Source organism: Bacillus rossius, chromosome 17 (assembly GCF_032445375.1).
Source record: "Bacillus rossius redtenbacheri isolate Brsri chromosome 17, Brsri_v3, whole genome shotgun sequence".
Taxonomy (NCBI): Eukaryota; Metazoa; Arthropoda; class Insecta; order Phasmatodea; family Bacillidae; genus Bacillus; species Bacillus rossius.
In genome coordinates, this window is record NC_086344.1 from 34,585,128 (window position 1) to 34,603,830 (window position 18,703).

The window sequence follows — 18,703 nt, forward strand, 5'->3', positions numbered from 1 at the left end:
TATCATATTTATCGTACATCGAGCGCCCGATGGTAGAGCAGCAGACATGTCATCAGAAGGCTCTGGGTTCGAATCCCAGTCCGGTCTATCCGAATTCATCTCACACATTGTATACACTCTCATTGAGCAGGTCCTTTCCTCATCCTTTCTCAATCCTTATCCCTCCCAAAATTCCTGTTACGTAAATGTGGAACGCTTCACGTAATAATTAATCCGTAACTCCCATCCTTTCCTGCTTCATAGCATTAATTTCGTACAGTATGTAAGACTGGTCGATATCACTTGTTCGTCAATAACCTTATACCATTAAGTCTCACTGTATATATTGATAACGTTAAAATTTTTGAATGGCTTCTAAAATCGAGATTTGACTATCAATACAGTTGTACACATTAATAATTTGTAAAATAATTACATTTACTTATAGTTATCACGGAATTAATAGTAGATTAGAACAAATAACAGTTTAAAAAAATTAAAAAACACGCTTTTATAAATAAACAAAACTAAAAAGTAATAAATAAATAAGAGTTAAAAAAAAAACAAAATACACGCTTTTATAGAAAAACCAACTAAAAAATAGAAAATAAATTTTAATAAATTTAATTTAAAAATAGTGTAAAATAAAAAAAATGTATTTTATTTAAAAAAAAAAGCGTGGGGTGCTTTTTAAGATATTATCAAAATGATAATCCTTCTACTCATATCTGTCAGTAAAATATTTATAACTATTAACACCATGCACCCCATGGGTTTTTAAATAAAATACATTTTTTTTATTCTACACTATTTTTAAATCAAATTTATTAAAATTTATTTTCTATTTTTTAGTTGTTTTTTCCATAAAAGAGTGTTTTTTTTATTTTTTTAAACTCTTATTTATTTTTTTAAAATTAAATTAATATTGTAACCTTGAAATGAAATCTCATTGGTTGCCACTTGGAAGCAGCAGACGCGATAGTGAAACTGTCCGGAAGATCTGGCTAAGTTTCCCTGCCAACTGGCCTAAGAGTTGTGACTTATAGGGACAATTTCCTTTAAGGAAAAAAAAAATGAAAAAAAAAAAAAAAACAACACATTCCGCCCAGAAAATTACTTTCCAAGGAGAAAGTTCAAAGACAAAAAAAAAAAAAAAACAACGAATTTTCGAGACGAGATGAAGTTCGTCGGAAGCAGCGCGTGCGATAAATTTTCTTTCAGGAGCCTCCCGCGCTTACGAAGTTTAGCTAATGAGCTACTCGGTAGCGGAGGAAGCAGCGACGAAACAACAGAGGAAGCGTCGAGAAAGGGAACAAAATTGATTTAAAAAAAAAAAAAAAAAAAAAAAAAACAGTTTTCTTTGACATGCGTTATTGCGTGTGCCGTAGAGATACCTTTAAGGACGGACAAAAACGATAACCATATAGACACACGGAAAAAAAGGCCCATATCATCGGACGTCGCATTTGGATGCACAGGCAGCGCGGAGAATTCCGGGTAAGGAATTAGTCAGAAGAATGTCACAGCACAGAGGAACACGGTGAGCTGACAACGACAAAACAGTTGAAAAAAGACGCCTGACACCATCCGACTTGCTGGCATCTAGTAAGGGATTATTTGGACAGAAGGCAACACAACGGGGCTTCAGCTTATTGTTAGGGCCATGCATATTTCGCGAAAAGATTCCGAGACTAGTTATAAGTTAAAACACTGTAGCGCCGTCTCTGTTTTAGTGATTGGGTGAATTTCTTTCAGGTAGCCTATATGTCGAGTGTTACAACACCAATCAGAGTAATTCAGTGGGAAAGCAAACGCGTCCTGAGTGGCTCGGTCAGACAAGGCGACGACTTCTCTCGCAGACGGCCGCCAATCACAAGGAAGAAACCGCTGCTGCGGGTATACCTTGTTGCAGTCTAATAGGCTTTCAGATTTATTCGCGAAAAATGCCTGCCCCTACTTATTGTGCACAGAGCCACGGGATATATTCGCAAGAAAATGGCGTTATTTCAAGCAAGCACTATTTTAATCACTTGTGTAAAATGAGTATTGTTTTAGCTGCGTAACTATAAAGTTTTTTAATTGAAACTTCTTTAGGGGGAGATGAGAGTAAAATTTTTAAATACAATTTGAAAGCCCAATTTCAATTCAACGTTTCAGAGAAACGAAGTAGCTTGGCTTCTGGGTTGTAGCCGCGTCCTTGTCGAATAATTCATCCGACGTTTCGGTCGACATTGCAGTCGCCATCATCACAGGTAACTGCTACCTGATGATGGCAACTGCAATGTCGACCGAAACGTCGGGTGAATTATTCGGCAAGGACGCGGCTACAACCCAGAAGCCGATCTACTTCAGACAATGGCCGTGAAAGCCTGCGAACATTAGTTTTGGTGAAAAAAAAAAAATTTTTTTTAAGTTTCTGACGCCAAAGAGATACAAAGAGAGCACTTTAACGAGTCGAGGTGTGAATTGCCAAAGAGGTTTTCACTAGTATCACGTGTACCGAGTTACAAGCGCTCTTTTTTTTTTTCCACTGTGGAGAGTGTGTGTTGTTTGGGGAAGCCTTCATTTCACAGACGAGAGAGCCACACCTGATTTCCCCGAAGTTCATGCTAGCTTTTTTTTTTCCGTACCACAACAGGTTATTTATTTGGGATGTAGCTTACTCATACGTCATACGCCGTTCTATCTCATTGTATAAACCGGTTTGGCATTAAATTTTGCGGTATATTAGGATAGGTTAGCTACATTATAAATACTTTAAAACATTGTGGATGATTGGTTACATTAGGTAAGTATAGCTACATTAAAAATACTGTAAAATCATTTTATGGTTGCTTAGCAAATATCTTTTTAATATGTAGCTATCCAGCGCTAGGAAACCGTTTACATGATTTCACAGTATCTTTAATGTAGCTATCCTAACCAAATAAACCGTCCACAATGTTTTTAAAGTAATTTGTAATGTAGCTAACCTAACCTAATTGACCATTAGTTATCACGAGTTGTCCAAAATAAACACTCACGGACACACGGCAAACGAAAAAATATGGCGGCGTGCAAATAAAATACCGTTGCCTTGTTCATGGTCTTTCATTTTTTATCAACACCGCCATATTTATTTACAATGAACAGAAAAAAAAAAATCCGAAGATGCACGATCGGGCGTTTGGCTCTCTCGTCTGTGAAAAGAAGGCTTCCCTGTTGTTTGGTGATCGAGGAACGACGGGGAAAGGGTTTCCGCGAAATCGCAGACATCGAGAGCCTGGGACGTGACGAGCGCAGAGTGGTTGCCCTCCTGAGGGGGGGGGGGGGGGGTCAGGTTCTCCCCTGGAGTCGGGGGCTGATGTGGTCCATCTATAATTCATCAGGCGGCAGCAACCCCCCGCGAGGCTGACGCGATGTGCGGGCCAAGGGGAAGGGGGGTACAGGAGAAGGGGCGCGCACACCCAGGAGGCCATCGAGGTCTCCCAGACGTGTAATATTCATCCCCTCGAACCTCTACCTCAACCGACTTAACTTCCCTGCGGCACGACGTCGAGGGAAATTTCGAAACGAGCACACACACACACACACACACACACACACACGCACGACTTTGGCCGAACCGTCCCGAGCCACACCCCGACTATATATTATATACACACTTGTGCCTAACATCTTGGCTCTCGGCACACGGCATTTCGGTAGGAGCAATTAATTACGTGAACGGAACGGAAAAAAATATGTGTAACCGACGGTGCTGCCATCTGTGACGGATGGGCGCGAACCAAAGTTCACAAAGACAATGTTAAATGTAAGCTTTTGGACATAACGCCATTGCTAGAGACCTGCGAAATTCGCGGTTTCGATGGCCTTCAGGATAGACTGCACACATAAACCCTGTACACTCGGGCAAATAACGCAAGTTCATTGGCTGCCGACTTGTGAGTCGTGTCTCAGCGGGTTTGTCCGTGATTCGATCCTTCTTTGGTTGAGGGTTTATAACTGGTTTGAGATTCGTCCAGATGAACAGTAAGCCAAAAGCAAAAATTATCTAAGAGGTATATGTGTGTTTGAATTCTAGCCTGTCACCGAATGAATCCGCGAATTTTGCAGGTCTTTAGCAATTACGTGAACGGAACGGAAAATGTGTAACCGACGGTGCTGCCATCTGTGGCGGATGGGCGCGAACCAAAGTTCACAATGACAATGGAAAACTTTATAGCATTAACTGGTTAGTGAATCTTAAGACGATGGACAGTATTTTTTTTAATGAAATTCCCTTATCCAAAATAGTTTCATTTCTATTTGCAAAAAAAAAAATATATATATATATATATATATAGGCTATATATATTCGATAGTCTAAGTAGCTGCTCCGGAAGCGAATTCTAGCGGCGGGTGCGGAAACTGCGTGCGATTCGCGTCCAGAAATCTAGTTGAAAACACAATTTGCTGGTTATGCCACGAATTTCATCTTCAGTTCTTTGTTTCAATGCATCCGGTTTTATTTGGCCGTGTCGTGTGGATACGACTCTTGGGGCAGACCCGCAAGGAAAATACACAACCCGATAAATACGGTATCCGAGGTCTAAACTAGTGACAGCGCTAAGATGCCTTTCACGCTGGATCGCTAGTGTCCCATACCGGCGCCATCACCAGTGTCCGGTCCTGCAGGTACATCGCTTGTAATCGGAGCGTTCGCGCTGAGAGACTACAGCTCCCACAGTTCCGACAGCGGCGGGTAGTCACTGATCCAGTTGCATAGTCTTCTCTTGGAGCGTTCGTACTGGTACACACGTGGTTCACAGGTGAACTTTGTCTTTCGGGAAAATTTGACTGCTTCTAAGAAGACTCACACCATTAAAGGGATATATGTATATAATGTGTACGTGTGTGAACCGAGATCGTTGTTAAGACCGTTGCATGATTGTATTTTGTTACACAAGCTCGTTTATTTACTTTTTTATATCTCAGTGAATTGACCGATTGGTCCAATCAATGCTCTTTGATGGAGGTTTTATTTTAATATAAAAATTGGCTTCTTTGTTTTGCACAATCAATTGTATCACATTGTAAAAATATCTAAAGTTTACCTAATATGTTTGAGTGTAGAGTGGGTAGAGTAAAAGTAGTGGACTTAAGAAAGTGTGATTACTTTTTGGACAGACATTAAAACCACAGAATGTCACAGAATCTCGACACGACTCCATTACCAAACAATTCTCGCGCAGATGCAGTTGATTTTCCTTGCCGTGTGCGATGTCGCAACGTCCTGCTGGAATCAGGTTCCTGTTTTTTTTTTCTGTGTCATCTTGTACTTTGATGCACGGTGTCTTGTCTGCGCTGTAGCTATATTACTGTCGCTACACTTTATTGCTTTTGGGAAGGAGGAAATAAGGTACAGCTTTGGTGGAGAGCTATCAATGTTACGACGACACAAGGTAATACGTCGTAAAATCCAAGGCATTTACCGAGAAGTAATTTGAATTTCGAATATATATTTTTTTTCTCGGCCCATCCGCTTTCTTTCACGAGAACGTATTCATCTCGGCTGGAAGGTGTGAGACATAATAAAAAACGCGAAAGAAATAAATTTTTTTATGAACCCATAAACTGAAGGGAAACATTTCTAAACCAACATCACCTTCAGACACTATGTGCCCTCATAATACTCAAACTAAACTTGCGTGATCTGCAGTAAAAAAAAATCAACATTACTTTACTCCATCCGCAAATATCACACAATGTAAAAATTAAGTTTGACAATAAAAAAAACTGTAGGAAAAAATATAAATGTACAAAACTATAAGAGAAAATTAATAATTACGTTTTAGGAACGCTAATTTTATAAAACGAGTATTTATTTATATTTATGTAATTTATTGTGAGACCAAAATTTTTAAATACTAAAATAAGGAAGTTGCATACATATAATCTATAGTTATCTTTTAGAAATCAACATCAGGAAATTTACTCCAGTCAAAATTTTTTTTTGTGGAAAATTAGTGCCTTATTAGTGTCACGATGGTAGGTAAAATTTGAATGCAAAACATTCATGAGTGAAATTGTATCTGCTGCCGTAAATAAACAACTTAAAATAATGTCCAACCGGAACAAACAGTGGTAAAAACTGGGGTAAATCATTGCAACGTCAAAAAAAAGATTGGTTATAGTGGTAAAAATATAGTTGATAAAAAAGACAGCGATAACAGAGTGTGTGAAATACAGCAACAGAAACACAGAGAAAATATAAAAAAAAGCATAGTTCATCCACGTGAATATAAACAACGAAGGAAGGTGACAGAGAAGACAACGCAAGACTTTGCATATGTTTCGGGAGCTGGTGGCTGTCTCCATCTTCAGGCAAGAAACTGAATGCAGCAAAATCATCGCACTGGCATCGTTTAATATTTTTCAACCACCACAGACCAATTCGTCATTTCATCGTAGATATTTATTTTATTTGAGGTTAGCACCCTCGTTCACAACGCCATCATTCGTGGGGAAAAAAACAAATAACGCGACACAGAGTAGGAATTTGAGAAATAAATCAGCCATGACATATTGTGACAAACCAACCCAGTTATTTCGGAGGAATCGTGGATAACCATTAGCGAAGATGTCAGAACCACGACTCGAACCCAGGCCCTTTGTGACATAGCGAGTCCGATGTTAATAGCCCCCCCACCCCCCTAGTCAGGGGCGTATCTGTGTCGGTGAGGCGGGATGATAAGCGCGACGCTCGCTGGTGCTTCTAGCGCGGTATCTCCTCTGGACTGGCGCGCAGTCTTCTCGTCGTGCATCGAGCGGCGACCGTGACATCACACGGCGGAGAAATGAAGATATAGGTGTAATACAAGTCCATTAAGTGCTCTTAAACATATAAAACAATTTTCTGTATTTTTACACATAAAAAACTGTAACAGAAAACAATGCAACCAAAGAAAAAGTCTCAATTACCTACATGAGAATTTATGTGGTTGTTGAAAAGTTGGCGTTTCAGTGTGAACTGATTTAACTGTGGTAAGGTATTTTTGGTTCTTTTTTTGAAACTATGTTAATTTGTGGATTGGATCCATATTCGGGGTGCCTAGCATGTTCGACAGCAAAGCCAAGGCTATTAAAAGTTTACAGCTCGTTATAAAATTTAAGAACCCTCCGTCTAAGGCCGAAGTACAGTCCGTTGTACTGGAACTTACGGGCTATAACTCCCAAGTTAAGGCTCGGGGCTAGCGGGGGGTGGTATTTTCGGACGCAGAAGGCTACGCTCTATCATGCAACGATGTAAAACCTCGACCGATAAGAGTGCAGTAATTGCCTTGCACAAATTGCAGCGTATCTGCACGTCGGTCCGATGCACATTCCATGCACATGCAGCCTAGCGGACCGATCGTGACCTAAGCTCGCTCAGGCATATACGTGAGTTGGGATTACCTACTAGACGCGGTGTCGCGTCAACTTATTCTACATCAATGATACCAAGAAGTATTGGATATTAATTTATATTTTCAACAAGTAAAACAAGATCACTACACTATGAAGTAAAGTTATAATCCACGTAATTTGAACACTAGATGAAACGAACGCCTCAAACAGCATCAGACTCATGAGAATGAGGATTGATTTGAGTTTGAACCACTGAGGAATCCAATTCAGGTCTTTATCACCCTGCTCGATCTCTTGACGACGTGGGAGTGTGCTTGCGGTAGTTTGTCCGTATCCCATGCTTTCGTGCAACGGCACCTGGTGAGATCGGTGACCTGAACATGGACAGTTTAACATTAATTTCGTTGAAGTTTACAAAAAGTTCTGAAGGATTGGCGCGACAAACTCTTTGAGTTGCAACGGATCGTTGATATGCGTTTGTATAGGAATGACATACTCACTTCTTCGTATCCTGTGCATTTTGCAGAGTCTGGGAGTGTTGCTCTGGACAAACTTGTTCAGGTAGTGGTTGCACATGAGCTTATGAATTTCATAACGGATGTAGGGACTCTATATACTGGTGGCGATAACAATGCCCGGATAATAATAGAAAAAATAAAAACCGATGACGTAAATGCTATAATAATAAGGTAACAATCCTGGAAAAAATATAGGTGAATAAGCGATAATAACATTTAGTCATATTGCGATCATGTTACTGCGTCAACTGTTATGCCTAAATTGAATGGATTTCCTGTACACGCCGGCCATAAATGGAATTTTGGCATAGGTATACCTAATCGAATGAATGTTATCATACCGTTTGTTTTTAAACTGGAGTAGTTTGTACCTAATCTTGTTAATAATCGAAGACTACGTGCATACGTTTTAACATACTAACTTTTTGAGCTCCGTACAAGATAGTCTTGCGGCTGTACCATCGAGCTCACCAATGCAGTCATCAGTGCATGTTGAAATCAGGAGACAAAGCTCTATCTTGAAACGATCTTAAGTCCTAGGGTAACCGCGTTGCACGAGTTGCAGCGTGAAGCCTACATCTGCACGTCGGTCCGATGCACATTCCATTCAGCCTAGCAGACCGATCGTGACCTAAGCTCAGCCAGGTATACAGGTGAGTTGGGATACCTACTGGACGTTGCGTCAGCTTATTCTACGTCAATGATACCAAGAAATATTGCGCAATAATCTTTATTTTAAAAAGTGAAGAAAAAGAAGCATTACAATAAGCAAACTTATCAACTACTCGGTTGTTTACAGCGTGAATACATAACAAAAATCTTAAGCACAGTCAGGCACAACAACTTTATATTCAAAGGGCCAACGTTGATTCAGATCTGGGCCGTCAAGGAATCCTATTCGGGTCGACAGGATCCCTGGAATCTTGACAACCTTTTGGTGTGCTTCCGGTGGTTCCTCTTTTGAGCGGGACCTCGTGGGATCGGTGTACTGAAAATAGAAAAATCAACATTAATTTCGTTAAAGCTTTTAGAAGACGCTCTGCAGGGTTGGGGCAGACGACAAACTCTTTGCTCAGAAGTTGCAACAGTAACAAGACACTCAGACGGATGCAGTTTGCAGAAATGATATACTCACTTGTCTTGGATTGCAGGGCAACTTCGTCCCGGGTTCTGGCCTCGCATCCGCCGCCAGGAACATAGCCATACAGAGCAGCATGAGATTTTGCATCTTGTAGAGTCTTATTCAGGAGTCACGATTCAGCAGCTGCAAATGGAAACAAAATATGAAATTCAGTCATTAAAGAGGTGCTCCATCCCTGAAAGGAATGCGCAGGACAAGTATAAAAATGCAGAGAGTAATCAATTTAAATATTGGATACTTACAGCAGAGAGCGGACGTTGATGTTCGGGTCTTTGCTTTGGAGGAGCTTGGTCACAGTCTTGATCTGGAAGCACTTGTTTACGCAGTGGCTGTCGATGAACTTATGAATATCATGAGGGATACAGGGCCGTTATATAGGTCGAAAACTGATAAGGGAATTGCCATACAAGGAGCAATGGAATTATTCAGACATGACGCAAGTCAAGGAAAAATAATTAGGCAATAATGTTGAAATACCTTAATCAATAATGGTTAAACCGCAATCGCGCGGTTAATATCGATTCGTCACCCATTAGAAACAATGGTAATAATATTGCAATAATGTGCAACTATTTCAATATATTGATCCTGATGTCATCACCATAGATGTCGACATGTTTGTGACATAATTCAATAAATGTTGTCATGCGGTTCGTTTTCAAACTGGAGTAAAGTTTGTACCTAATGTGGTCAATACTCTAAGAGCACAAAGTGTATACGTCTTGAGATGCTAACATTTTCCAACTCCGTACAAGATTAACGTGCACGCCAACCAGGTGCTCGGTATCTTGGCCGCACCATCGAGCTACCGATAAGACCGCGACGCACGTGACTCTCCAACGCCGCATGGAGCTCGTGGTAACACAATAGAACGAGTCGCGGCGACTGTGCTATCTTTGAAGAAAAAACCATGTATTCTGCTCAGGCTTATCACCAGCGGCTCGAGCCCGTCAGAGAACACGTCGCAACGCGTATGAAAAGTTGAGCTTGCAACGAGTTGTTCAACTTTCTAAATGCAGCCTGAAAGTTTTGCCGCCCAGCGACAGTTTGTAACTACATGACGCAAACTCACTGAAATTCACGAAAAGCCCAACGATATCAGCGCGGTTTGTGGTTTGCGGTTAACCACAAACATTAATACCTAACGATACATATACCTTTTATGGTTATCCTCATTCCGAAACGGGACTCGTACATTTACCTTATTAGGTAAATGTGACGTGATTTACGAGATCATGAAGCAATTAGCCCGCGTAGTTCTTGTAAAACCCAAGATAAGGTTTTCGGAATAGTTTGGTTGCTATGGCCACAGACTATCATGTTCATGCATTATTACACCATGGTCTTAAGTATTGCGGCACATTGCAGCATACGGAAAACGGATCAGACATGTTCACACCTGCTGTCTCAAGCAGGGGCATGCCTGACGTGACTATCATCGCTGACCGCCGGCATGACGACCGATCGTAACAGCGAAGCTGTTCACGTCATGTTCAGTGTCTTGACCTACGCTACGCTCGTGTACGTGTACGACACGTAAGAATGTAAACATACACACACATACACGTACAAGGAAAACGTGCTATGATCTCATGAAACATCACGAACGTTTCAAGATAAAGCAATGTATGTCGTAGAGGTCTGAGAGCACATGAGCCTTGCACAGGTATGGTAGATTGCTTTGTAGAAGCTGACACTAGCCTTAAGATCGACGTTACGTAACTAAAGTCTAAGTTTTGCGCCGAGGGGTTCGTTAGCTCTGCGGCGAAAAAATTCAAATGCAGTCAGAGTCAAATGCATCCTAGTGCATCGCGTTGACGTGGCAATGGCGAAATTCCTACTCACACCTGCACCTGCATCTAGGAATTGGGGACCATACGGATTTTAGTTCTTGACTGTAATACATTCTTTGCGATGCCTCCCCTCAGGGGTTGTAAAATTCCTCTAATAAATTCGAATCTGTAATATACTGTCTGTACGGAAATTGCTGGGCGTAAATTTAATGGAGGAAGGGAATAAACTTTTTTTATGTGTCACATCTTACCTCTCGGTATACAGCATTAGGAGTGATTTCGTAAATAGAACGGAAATGTGTGACCTGAGGTGCTGCCTTGTGGCGGATAGCGCGAACCAAAGTTCACAAAGCCAAAGGAAAACTTTTTTAGCATTAATTGTTTAGTGAATTTTATTACAATCAGCAGTATTATAATGAAATTCCTCGTCGAAAATCAGGTCCGACGCCGGGGTTAAGTATGTTTTAAAAATTATTTACAATCGTTTTGACGTGACAACGTCTAATAAATCGATGAACGCCGGCTGCACGCACGAAAAAGGATGACTCATTGTCCCGTTACGCACGTTGTCCCGTTACGCTCATTGTACGCTTGCGCCGCATCTATCTCTCTTCCACTCGATTGGAACAACCATCGATTTGACTTTTTCGAGGCACATTAAACTTGAAACACTCCCATTCGTTTCCTACTTTTCCTATCATCGTCCTATCCTTAACAGAATAACACAGATTGGAAGAAGTAAAATAGCAAACATGTATAAAAGTTATAGTTAAAATAATCTGTTCGTTAAAGTGATATACATATTTGAATTAATGAGTGCAAATAAAAGTAAATTTATCAATTAAATTGTAGATTTCATTTCACTCCATCTTTGTATTTGTACAAAATAGTGATAATTCAATAAAAATGATTCAATTTTATTCATAAAAATATGCAATCATTTCATCAATGTTTTGTTATGACGTTGTCACGTTAAACTATCGTACGTAAACCGACTTTACAGACAACCAATTTTTTTTTGTCTGAGGGGCCCCGCCTGGTACGGGGCAGTATGTGTGTTGGTGAGGCGGTGTGTAGTAAGTGCGAAGTTCGCTAGTGCATATTTGTGCGGGTTCGCACCAGATGATGTTTGAGCGGTAAACATAAAATACACGTCAGATAAATAAAATAAAATGTAATTCAAGGCCTCTTTGAGTGGTTTCAAGAATATGAACCTGGATGTCTCAGGCCTTGAAATTATTATTGATGATAATTAGAGTCCCGGAAATTTCGCGGATTCCTCTGGCCTCAGGATAGAATTCAAAGTTATACATGTGCTCGACCCATGTTTACTTTCCCATTGGTTGATTTCTTAGCGAGAACATTTTTATCCTTGTTATTTGGCACTAACTCATTCGCTTACTTCTCTCCTAGCTGGGCGTCGTTGGCTCACGGTCGTAGAGGGGCGTGTCCAGATAACTGCGGTCCAATCATGAACACAGTGCGACAGTGTGGAGGTTTGCATTCTGTTGCGACTAAATGAATCCGCGAAATTTCCGTGGTTCTAATGATAATAGTTTCAACCATTGGAAAATTTCTGAAAATAAAAGTTTAGAAAATGACAGGACTGCTCTTCCGCACCTCCGCGTTTTCTTAAATGCTTTTCGTAAAAAGACTCCACTCGGATGTCTGGATCAGTTTTCTAATGTGCGGTTTCTCCTGAAGCGCTGCAGTCCATACGTATGTGCGCCCGGGTAGGCACGCCTCACAAGAAAAAAAAATGTATGCACTTTGGTAAAATATTCCTTTGGAAACCAGTTGCCGAGAGATTATTTGTAGAGTCCTGTAAAATTCGCGATTTAAAATCCCTAAAGGATAGATTCCATGTTCCTCTACACACTCGTGCAATTTACATCTGCTGATTGGTTACCGACTCGTAACACCTGTTGACTGGAATGATTGTGATTCGCTAATTCTTCTGTTAAAGATTTTTAATTGGCCCAGAGTCCTTCAGATAAACTGTGGCCCAATCACTGAAGCAAAATAATGTCTAAAGTATTTGGACTCCATCCTATCGCGAAATGAATCCGCGAATTTTACAGGACTCTAATTATTTGTAATACTTAGGGGCAGGCATTTTTCGCGAAAACAACCTGAACGTCTATTAGACTGCAACAAGGTATACCCGCACCAGCGGTTCCTTCCTTGTAATTGGCGGCCGTCTGCGAGAGAAGTCGTCTCCTTGTGTGACCGAGCCACTCAGGACGCGTTTGATTCCGCACTGACTTAATGTGATTGGTGTTCGTAACAATCAACATTTACCTGAATGAAACTCACCCAATCACGGAACACAGACGGTGCTACATTGTTTTGACTTTTAGTTGGTCTCGGAATCTTTTCGCGAAATATGCATGCCCCTAGTAATACGTCAAGAAAGATATTGTACCATTGTACAACACGTCGCTATGGCTATTTTTGCCTACAGTAAATATTTTCTGGATATTACTGAGTATTTATTACGAAAATTAACACATAATTTTATATTTCAATTGTTGTTTCAATCAAACACAGGTTTTTTTTAGATCGTGGAAAAAATGATCGACCATATTCATTAATTGGACTTGAACTTGTTTTATGAAGCTTATTTATGCGCGCAGTTAATACAAATATAGCTACACATATATGTAATTTTACGTGAATATTTCTGCTACGCTTACAAAAGAAAGTAATAATTACAGTGCTCGCTATTCTGAAACAGCAAAGTGAATAGGAACTTGGTTCATTAGAATTCAAATAATTTTCCAATTGGTTCGGGAAATGATAAGTGGGTGAAAGATTTTTTTGCTTCGCAATTTTTTTTTTACTCTAGCTAAAATTTATTCATGGAAACGAGCAACGTATTATCGTATAATCCAGTCAAACAAATTTTATTTCGGGTGTTTGTTAAAAAAAACCACTGTAACACCAAAAGGGAATAAAAAAATGGGAAGGGGGGAATATTTGTTACCGATAAAATAGGCTGTATTTGATGGATAAGAAAGGGCTAATAGGGGGGGGGGGGGGGTTTGTAGGCAAATGCGAGCCTTTGATGGACACCAGAGGAAAAATATTTACCTGCGTTGTTTATTCGCGACAAGACATAAATATCCGGAGAACGAAGAGCGAACGAAACGATATACCTGTGACTCATCCGTATTTTTTTTGTACACCCCTTTTCCCCCTCCTTCTCTCATACTATTGCATGGCTACATTCTGATCGATCATTCCTACCGCACGAAGAGGCCTCGCGAACGAACAAAAGAGTCCCACCGGTGTATTCGATCGCGCATTGTGACTGCTAATGAACTCGGAAGGCATTGTTTCCCGTGTGAATGGCGCTTCTAGCAGCTACTCCGTCGCATTCAGTTTGCCTATCTTTCCCCACTACACTTCCCCAGGGGGAAAATGCATGTTTCGAACTACTAGCGGTGTCTGAACTACGCCGGTTAAGATAATAATGGGATCAGACAAAAACTATTAGTAGAGACCGGGAAAATTCGCGGTTTAAATTACCTTCAGGATAGACTGCACATTCCCCTGTACACTCGAGAAAATAACGCAAGTTCATTGGCTGCCGACTTGTGAGTCGTCTCGGCTGCTTCGTCTGTGATTCGATCCTTCTTTGGTTGGAGGTTTATAAATGGTTGAGATTCGTTTAGATGAACAGTAAGCCAATAGCAAAATCATCTGAAAGGTATATGTATTTGACTTCTAGCCTATCGCCTAATGAATCCGCGAAATTTTCCGGTCCCTAGTGATTGGTGTTCGTAACTATCGACATGTACATGAAAGAAACTCACCCAATCAAGAAACACAGGCGACGCTACAGTGTTCTAACTCTCAGCTAGTCTCGAAATATTTTCGCGAAAAAGACAGACTTAACTATATCGAATGAATAATGTATGATGCACACGGATTGGTCTATGTATCGCAGATTAATGTTGGGTGTTTTGAACAGATTTGACGTAATATCACTCACCAACTTATCAAATACACCACAAAACATAATTATAAAAAAAAATACTTCGCACCGCCGGAATTTTTGGTGCAAATAAGTGACCAAAACGATTACTGCGAACCGCGAATGGTAGTTCACATTTTTTTGAACAGCAACATTACATGTAATTTACCATTCAAACATAACCAACACAAAGTCAGAAATATGCAAGTAACACATAACCAGCTTGCAATATAATTGAGTGGTGCAAACCTTTTTTAAAGCAAAATAAAATATAATAGCGTTTGGGAATTCCCGAAAAAAATAAACTCTGGAGACTATTTTTTTTTTCGTATAAAATTAATAGAAAACCTCCAGATCGTGTACTTTTTTTTTACGAGTCCTGCAGGCTTTTCGACGTGATTAATCGAAGGGCAAACCCTTCTCCCAAATGAACAAAAAAAAGCGAAACACTCACAACAGTACGAAGAAAACGCTTGAGTGAGTGATTGAATCCCTTCGGGACCAGAGAAAACATCATGCGGGGAGCGATTCGTGAATAATGGAGTGCGTGCGTACAGAAAAAAAAAATCTGTACGTTTACGAAAAAATTCCTTTGGAAACCTGTTGCCCAGAAAATTTGTAATACTACAAGAAATATATATAGTATCTTTGTGCAACACATAACTATGGTTATTTTCGCATATATACAATTTTTTTTCAATATAATACTGACTACTTCTAACGAAAATTGGCGTATAATTTTAAATTCTATTTTTTATTTTATGTTTAATCCAAGCATAATTTTTTAACCATAAAGAAGTTAATCGAATATTCAACCAATTCACATTATTTTTTTATGCTTATAAATGTGCGCAACTAATACTGGAAAGTTACTCATGGAACGGTTTACAAATAACTTTAACCGTTGGAAATACTCGGACAACTCATATCATACATACGTTTTTAAATGATTCATGCAATGAGTAATTTTGATTTAATACAATTTTTTTTGGACATACGTCATTGCAGTTTTGCACCGTTTATAATGGAAAAATTCAGAAAAAAAATTGGTTGTCTGTAATGTCGGTTTACGGACGATAGTTTAACGTGACAAAGTCATAACAAAACATTGATGAAATGATTGCATACTTTTATGAATAAAATTGAATCATTTTTATCGAATTATAATAATTTTGTATCGATACAAAGAAGGAGTGAAATGAAATCTACAATTTAATTAATAAATTTACTTTTATTTGCACTCATTAATTCAAATATGTTTATTACTTTAATGAACAGATTATTTTAACTATAACTTTTATACATGTTTGCTATTTAATTTCTTCCAATCTGTGTTATTCTGTTAAGGATAGGACGATGATAGGAAAAGTAGGAAACGAATGGGAAAGTTTGAAGGATGATGTGAAGGAAAATGGCTTACCCAACACCAAAATGCAGTCAAAAATAATATATTTGCGTCACGGACTCTGCAGAAATGCTAGGAGGAACGGGTTAGTAAATAGCAATGAAAATGTTACATTGAAATGCATGAAAACAGAATTACACCACGGACTCGGTCGCAATGCTAGGAGGTTCATGTTAGCAAAGAGCAATATAAAATGAGCGTAACGGGACACAGCGAAACGGAACAAAATGCGTAACGGGACACTTTTTCGTGCGTGTAGCCGGCGTTCATCGATTTATTAGACGTTGTAACGTCAAAAATGTGATCTACATATTTTTGATTACTTTTTTATTTTCGTAATATTTCCATGAAAAACAGTGCAAAACTGTAAAGGCGTATGTCCATAAAACTGCATTAAATCAAAGCATACGTTCCCGGGGATGAATCGGAGCCCAGTATTACTGCGAACACTATTTTGAAGTGATGCAGTTGTTTTCATGTAAATTTTACAGATTCCGTTTCATTTCCAAAAAAAAAATAAAGAAGTCATAGTGCTTAAGCGAGCTCATGTAAGTTGTGGAGAGAATAATCTCGTTGTTTCGTAAGACATCTGCTCTCACAAACGTTTCATTTTTTGCAAAATTACTAAACACGCAATGTAATTCATACATTCACACCTATGGATAGGGACCGGAAAAATTCGCGGGTTCAATGACCTCTAGGATGAACTTTATAGTTCTACGTACACTCGGTCAAATGTCACCCGCTCATTGGCTGCTGTCTTGTGAAGGTGTCCCAATGTAGCGGCCTGTGATTCGACACATCTTCGGTTGAGTGTTTCTCACTGGCCCAGAGTCATCCAGGTGAGTTGTGAGCCAATAGCAGAGGCAGCACTGAGGTATAACTATATGAATTTTAAGCTGTCGTGAAATGAATCCGCGAATTTTTCCGGCCTCTAAGCATTGTCTGTGTGTCGTGGTTGGCCGGGTTTCTTTCAGGTGCATGCTTGCTGTCTGCGCACCAATCGCTGCCATCCACTGCAGGAAGCAAACGTGACCCTGATTGGTCCGGCCCAAAAAGGTCAGCGGCTTCTCTCGCAGACGACCGCCAATCACAAGGGAACAATCTCTGGCGCGGACAAACCTTGTTTGCAGTCTAATGAGCGGTCAGATTATCTCACGGAAAATGCATTCCCCTGGATATAATCATTAGCAGAGGAAGCGCAAGGATCTACCTTTTTATAACTGAAATATTAACATAGCGAATTTCTGTTTTCACAAAATCACGTAAAGGTCCTCCGATAGCCTAAAAATTAGTTTACAAGTATCGTGTTTCTGATTCGGTATTTATTCTATCCGTAACTCGTTAAAGGCAAATATCTAAAATTATATGCATAGTAAAAATAATTTCATGGACACGAAATTATTTAAGATCAATAATATACTTTGCACGAATCATTTTAAAAAAAAAAAAAGCATTACTAGGGACGGGAAAAATGCATGCCCCTACGATTCACGAGTCACCCAGTAGAGACGCCTCACGAGTCAGCAGCCAATGAACAGGCGAGGTTTGCCCGAGTGTGCACAGGATCGTGGAGTCTATCCTGGAGGTCTTCGAATACGCGAATTTTTCTTCCCTTCAGTTTTATAGCTATGAGTAGGGGCAGGAATTTTTCGCGAAACGATCTGAGCAATTATTAGACTGCAACAAGTTATACCCGCACCTGTTGTTTCTTCCTTTTGATTGGCGGCCGTCTGCGAGAGAAGTCGTTGCCTTGTTTGATAGAGCCACTCAGGACGCGTTTACTTCCGCAGTGAATCACTATGATTGGTGTTGTTACAATCTATATGTACCTGGGAGTAACTCACCCAATCACGAAACACAGACGGTGTTACAGTATTTTAACTTTCATCTAGTTTCAAAATCTTTTCGCGAAATCTGCATGCCCTTAGCTATGAGTAGAGACTCGGAAATTTCGCCAATTAATTTGGCGTCAGGCTGACAGTCAAAGCCTCGCGTTTGCTCTAACAACGTCTGGTTTTCCATTGGCTGATTCCTCAGTGAGAAACATTTTTTGTTATTTTTAATCCGCCGCACCTGATTTGCTTACATTTTCTCTTAGTCCGGAATATTCGGCATAAAGGGGCGCGTTCAAATAACTTGAGGTCCGATTCGCCGTTTCAATGACCTACAGGACAGAATCCACGATCCTCTTCACACTCAGGCCAATGCCTCATTGCTCATTGGTAGAGACATGCAAAATTCGCGGATTCATTTCGCGATAGGCTAGCATCAAAACAACTATACCTTCATACCGCTTCTGCGATTGGCCCACATTTTATCCGGGGAACTGTGAGCCAATGGGAAACACTAAACCAAGAAAGTGCCGAATTACGGCCAGCCTGGTTGAGACGTCTCACGCGTCAGTAGCCAATGAACAGATGTCATTTCCGCGAGTATTTAAAGAAATGTGGAGTCTATCCTAGAGGTCAATGAATCCGCGAATTTTGCAGGTCTCTACACATTGGCTACTGACTTCCG

The 18,703-nt window shown here is 40.1% G+C and overlaps 1 protein-coding gene and 1 long non-coding RNA gene across 30 annotated transcripts in view; both read right to left on the reverse strand.

Annotated features, from left to right (window-relative positions):
* Nucleotides 1-18,703, reverse strand: part of LOC134540897 (calcitonin gene-related peptide type 1 receptor-like) — a 391,875-nt gene that overhangs the window by 157,791 nt on the left and 215,381 nt on the right. The window lies entirely within an intron of this gene.
* LOC134540573 (uncharacterized) lies at nucleotides 8,400-10,651 on the reverse strand. Its single transcript, XR_010076463.1, has 3 exons — nucleotides 9,249-10,651; nucleotides 9,001-9,129; nucleotides 8,400-8,853 (listed from the first exon to the last, which is right to left on the reverse strand). It is a non-coding gene; the product is annotated as an uncharacterized LOC134540573 (long non-coding RNA).